The sequence below is a fragment of the Felis catus genome, chromosome C2, assembly GCF_018350175.1.
Source record: "Felis catus isolate Fca126 chromosome C2, F.catus_Fca126_mat1.0, whole genome shotgun sequence".
Taxonomy (NCBI): domain Eukaryota; kingdom Metazoa; phylum Chordata; class Mammalia; order Carnivora; family Felidae; genus Felis; species Felis catus.
The window spans coordinates 123,641,590-123,647,953 of NC_058376.1; the positions used below are offsets into that span (position 1 = coordinate 123,641,590).

Here is a 6,364-nt window from a genome sequence, read left to right on the forward strand (position 1 = left end):
ATACAGTTTAAACCCAGATTTTTGTATCCCAAAGCCTGGGCACTTTCTATCTCATGATACTGCTCGTCTCACACTTTAGGTGTATGGTGTAGGAGAGATATTAGTATAACGTTCATTGCCCGATAACAGGTGTAGTGGTCATGGCAATTGACTCCCCAACATCTGGTCCACCTATATGTTTGCTAGGGCTACCATGACAAAGCACCACAAAGTGGGTGGCTTAAACAAAAGAAATTTATTGTCTCACAGTTCTGGAGGCTAAGAGTCCCAAATCAAGGTGTTTGCCGGGTTAGCCCTTCTAAGGAAGAATCTGTTCCCTGCCATCCCCCTAAATTCTGGTCGTTTGCTGGTGGTTTTTTGGCATCCTTTGGCTTCTACTGCATCACCCCAATCTCTGCTTTCAGCTTCACATGGCATTCACCCTGTGCACAGGTCTATGTCCAAGCTTCCCCTTTTTGTAAGGACACCAGTCACGTTGGACTAGGGGCCCACCCTACTCCATTATGACCTCATCTTAACTGATAACATCTGTGGTGACCCTATTTCCAAGTAAAGTCACATTCTGAGGTACTGGATATTAGGACTTCAACAAGGAAACTTGGTGGGAGGGGAATAGGGACACAACTCAACCCATAACAACACTCAAAGACTGGTATAAACTAACTTGTTCTTCCCATCTTGTGGGCATAGGTTTAGAGGTGGATATACAGTTTAGGAACAGCCAATGGGATGAGGGGAAGCTTTCCAGGATCTTGTAGGAAAGGCTTCATGGTTCCTTAAGAAAGGTCACAAAAATAGGCTTCTTCCTTGCAGTGTTGACAAGTCTGGATGTGACATCTAGGATTCCTGCCTCCATTACATCCCAATCTTGGAGGTAAGCCAACACACAAAAGCATGCAGAACAGAATCATAGAGGAGCCAAGTGCCCCTGATGAACTGTTCCCAGGTGTACCCACCTGTGGAATTCTTGTCACATGAGCTAAGACATTTTCCTATCTCTTAAATCCATTTTAGTCTGAATTTTCTGTTATCTGCTGCTGAGGGCAACTCAACTGATACCAACTAAAAAGGCACCACCAAGTCTATATAGCATAAATGCTGTTCACAACTCGTTCACTTGCCAGCTTTGAAATGATGCAAATCGTGATGTTATATTTTGGGGGGAGATTTGTATCATTTCCAATTCAGTGCATGAAGTGAGACCAATTAATATATTACATGACACCATTTTAAATTCTCTCCTCTCGAATTTGCAAAAGAAAAAAAAAGAGTACAATTGTTCTCAAACTTGAACATGCATCAGAATCACCTAGAGGGCTTATTACAACAGCTGAGCCTTATTCAAGAACTTAAACAGAGTTCCGGATTCAGAGGAGCTGAGGTGAAGACTGGGAATTTGCATTTCTAACCATTCTTGGATCCTGCTGGTCTGAGAGTTACTGGTCTAGTGAAATAAACCTTGTTGCATCCAAAACAGTCTGGGGTATGTGCCCCTTTCCTGTGCAGGAGGTCCTAAAACCAACTGTAAAAATAAGCCTCACTTATGGAGTCTCCACCACGTATGGAGCACGGCACTGGATGTTTTGCATTCATTTTTATTCCTTTTCCCCATGACTGTTCCAGGTAGGTTTGCCAATCTCATTATATAGATGATAAAGTAAGACACACAGAAGCTAAGTCACTTTTCTGAACCCAGGCCTGTGTGACTACATGGTTCTTGTTTTTTTAACAAAGTATGTGCCCATCAGAGACAAAATACTGGCCTACCTAGAGCTCAGGGCTGGTGCAGCAGGTCAGTTGGGAAGTTACTGTGCAGCATGGCTTGAAGACAAGGAACTTGTCTGGGTGGGATCCATCACCCTCAGCCCAGGGAGGTTAATGGGTCTTGTCTGGCCCTTTTATCTGAGGCTGCTCAGCATCCTACTTGGAAGATCCTCTCGGAAGCCAAGGCCACAAGTTCGATGATGGTGTTCTGCCATTTCCTCTCCACGCAGTGGATGCTGCTGAGCATCAGTAAGGGCAGGGGGGCTGGGCACAACAGTGGCACCCCCAAGTATTCTGAGCTTGCCTCACCCTTCATTGCCATGGGAGTAAGAGCAGTGACCAGGCACCATGTCCTGGGGCCCAGTAGAGGGGGCCGGAGGACATCAGGGAAGGCAGACCCTGTCTGTGTCCGGTGAGTCCCAGGATCTGAGCACACCGTGAATGACAGTTTATTCCTGTATGAGGAAAAAAGATGAAAAAGGAACCAGGTCCACTCTGGATTCCCTGCTCAGCAAAAACCTACCAAAATGTGCAGTCCCCTTCTCCAAAAGTAGGCAGCTGAGAAGTTAGATTTTTTCCCCCACTGTTCTGATAGCTAAGGCTGATAGAAAACTAGAAATTCAAGAAGATAGGATGCTGCCAAGTACCCCTGTTCGCTGGAAGCTCCTGATAAGTCTGCTGTGCCAGGAAAGCAATTAGGCCAGCATCTCTGATGTAGGACATTCAGGGACCCCGTCCTGAGAAATGGTTTCCCTCCATGAAAGAACAGGTGCCTCCACCCACCTCACAACACTTTGCTGGGCTGGGCGCCGTGCAGGAGTTGAAATAGGAACCACTCTAAAGTTAATATCCTTCTCCTCTTGACTCTAGACTGACTCTTCCCAAAGGTCCCCTTTCGACTCACGGCTAGACCACAGGCCCAGGCCCAGCGCCCAGAGGCTCTAGCTCTCCTTGGACTTTCATAAGCAACTGCTCCTTGAGCTTGACCATTTCTTCATTCCTGGACTGGAATCCTAGAGCGAGAGATCTGGAATTGGAGCCCAGAGTGATCATCTGGCCCAAGCCCTTCATTCTGGAGAATATGTCCAGAGAAGGAAGGTGACTTGTGGGCCCAGGTCACATAGGATGTCACTGGCCAAGTTATGCTGAAGAAAGACCCAACTAAGGGTGATACTGGGGTGAAACTGGCCAGTAGACACATTTTGACCTCGCTTAGACACATTTGTGCTTATGTTTCTTACGTAAAAGAAGCAGAGAGAATGGGCAAGATACATATCAGTGAGGGGCAAAGTGGAAGAAACCAACAGGGAAGGAAAATAATCATCAGAGAGCTATACTTCTGTCGGGGTGTGAGACACTTTACCTATAACTCTAACCTCTAACTTTCCTTGGGGGCAGATTTTCAATCCCTGTTTTACTGATGAGAAAACTGAGGCCCCAGAGCAGTTAAATGACTTGCCCAGGGACACACAGTTCATCCGTAGCAGAGCCTAGATGAGAAGCCAAGTCTCTACATTATGCCTCTGATGTTCATACTTTCTAATCTCCCCAGCCCAGGCTCCCACAAGGTCAGGTCAAGGTTGTAGCACCCACCTTCTAGCAATGTACAGCCCCCTGGGAACCTCTGCAAGTCAAATCACCTCCACATCACCACTAGGTTATTTTTTTCAGAACACCTCTGTTTAAGGTTGCCGGAACGCCATATAAGCAAAATTATACAATTATGTGTCCCACCTTCTTTCACCTAATATGCTTTTGAGATTCATTCATGTTGTACACATTCATTCCTTTTTCTATTGCTGCAGAGCATTGCATTATGTGGCCACACCATAGTTTTTCATCCATTACCAGCTGATGGGCATCTGGATTGCTACCAGTTTGGGGTTATTATGAATAAGGCTCTGTGTACAGTCACATACAAGCCTCTGTGTAAACATATGCTTTCATTTCTCTCGGGTAAATACTAAGGAGTAGAATTTCCAGGAATTCTATTAAGTGTACATTTAACTTTATAGGAAACCGCCCAATCGTTTTCCAAAGTGACCTTACTGTTTTGCATTTACACCAGCAGTGTATGAACGCTTTCATTGCGCCTTATCCTCACCAACCAGCCCTTGGCACCTATCTTTTTCATTTTGGTCATCTAGCGGCATCTCACTGTGTTTTTGACTGATGACGTTGAGCATCATTTCATGTGCTTATTTACTGCCTTCATATGTTCTTTTCTTTGTTTTAATGTTTATTTTTGTCACAGAGAGAGAGAGCGGGGGCGCACACGCGCAGGTGGGGGAGGGGCAGAGAGAGGTAGACACAGAATCCGAAGCAGGCTCCAGGCTCCGAGCTGTCAGCACAGAGGCTGAGGCAGGGCTCGAACTCGGGAATGGTGAGATCACGACCTGAGCTGAAGTCAGACGCTTAAATGACTGAGCCACCCTGGCGCCCCCATCTGCATATGTTCTTTAGTGAAGTCTCCATTCAAGTCTTCTGCCCACTTTTTAATTGAGTTGTTTATCTTCTCATTGAGTTGTAAGAAATCTGTCATGTATTCCAGACACAAGTCTTTTGTTAGATACATGTTGTGTGAACATTTTCTACCAGTGAAGGGCTTGCTATTTCACTTCCTTACTGGTGGCTTTTGATGACACTGTCTTTTGATGAAGTCCAATTTAATCCTTTTTCTTTTATGACTCATGCTTTTTGTGTCCTTTTAAAGAAATCTTTGCCTAACCCAAGATCACTAAGGTTTTATTCTCTATTTCTTCTGGAAGTTTTTGAGTTGGCGATTACATTTAAGTCTCTGATGTACTCCATGTTAATTTTTTTCACGTAGTGTCACATAACAGCCAAGGATCATGTTTTTGCATAAAGATATCCAATTGTCGACCCTCCTATTATTGAGGCTTCTGTATTTAAAACAAACAAAAAAAGAAGTAAGGGCGCCTGGGTGGCTCAGTCAGTTAAGCATCTGACTTTGGCTCAGGTCATGATCTCGATTTGTGGGTTTGAGCCCCGCATCTGGCTCTATGCTAACAGCTCGGAACCTGGAGCCTGCTTGGGATTCTGTGTCTCCGTCTCTCTGTGCCCCTCCCCTGCTCACACTCTCTCTTTCAAAAATAAATAAACATTAAAAGTTAAATACATAAATATGAAGAAGATGCAGCCATGCCAAACCAGAACTTTAAAATATTGTTGGGTATTTCAAATGTTCACATTTAATAAGCTAATGATCCTGACCCAAAAGCTTTGAAGGCACAGTGAAATCTCATTTGTGCAAATGATCTCGAGGTCCCTGAGGACAGACCCCATCCCCATCCCGCCCTCACTCCTGCTTCTGTCAGCCAACTTCTAGCTCCTGAGGCCTGGGATTTCATCTTCACATTCCCTGCACACCCCAGAAGGACTGGATGGCCCTTATACCTAACATAACAGCTACTGTTTTTGGTGGGTCTATCACTGTCTACTATTGGTGATGATTCTCATATCCAAACTAGACGGCATGTCCAGATAGAACCCTTGATGTTCGAAACAAATAACGTGTTACCATCCTCATTTTACAGTTGTGGAAACTGAGGCACAGAAGTGCCTTGTTGCATAGCCAAGGTCACCGATGAAACAGCGGAGTCACTGGGATTTAACACTGGATATGCAGAGAACAGAGTTTTCCTCATCCCAACCATTTCTCTTCTCCACAGATCTGGGCTTGATTCTTAATGCTGTCACTGTGAGTTCCCGAGCCCCCGGTCATGTGATTGCTTCAGTAGGATGGAACTGATTTTTTTGTCATTTTAATGAGAATAAAAGTAAGGGGGTGTTTTCTTAACAAGTAGAAGGTATAAAACAAGATTGTAAGAGTAATTTTTCTTCAGACTTTATTTTGAAAAATTTCAAACATACAGAAAACTGAGAGGAACACTGTTCTATTATACACCTACGTTTAACAACTGTTAACCTTTCGCCACATTTGCTTCACTCTATGGACTTTTTTTTTTTTCAGAATTATCTGAAGGTAGGTTATAGACATCAAAAGACTTCACCCCTATTACTTCAACATATATATCCCAAGAATAAGAATGTTCTCCTACAGAATGATAATACCATTATCACATCAGAGAAAGTTAATAATTTCCTAGTGTGTAATATCCAGTCCAAATTCAAATTTCAAATGTCTCCAAATGACTTTCACAACCTTTTAAAAATCAGGCTCTCATCCCAGATTGACACATTGTATATGATTGTTATGTCTCGTTAACTTCTTTCAATTTACAAAACCCCTACCACTTTTGTGTGATGGCACTGACTTTGTAAAGAGTCCAGGCCAATTTTCTTGTAGAGCACTCCACATTCTAGATATGTTTTGATGTTTCCTAGTGATATCCTTTCATTTATTCCTCTCTCTCTGTAGAGGAAACAGTTTTCTACTTAACTGTCCTGGCTCCTTTAACAAGCTTCATTTGCATTCAGTCACTACTGCAGGAATGAGAAATAAGTTGTACCTACACTTTTTTTTTAAAGTTCTGGGTGACCACACTAGCTGAAAAGTGAGATGCTCTACGTTTACAGTAGTATAACAACAACAGTAATGATAACCTAATGATTTACC

The 6,364-nt window shown here is 43.5% G+C and overlaps 1 long non-coding RNA gene across 1 annotated transcript; it reads left to right on the forward strand.

The window, feature by feature from the left end:
* The first annotated feature begins 578 nt into the window (after positions 1 to 578).
* On the forward strand, positions 579 to 3,907 carry LOC123379818. The gene is made up of 3 exons (XR_006584686.1): positions 579 to 652; positions 814 to 874; positions 2,635 to 3,907. It is a non-coding gene; the product is annotated as an uncharacterized LOC123379818 (long non-coding RNA).
* The last annotated feature ends 2,457 nt before the right edge of the window (positions 3,908 to 6,364 follow it).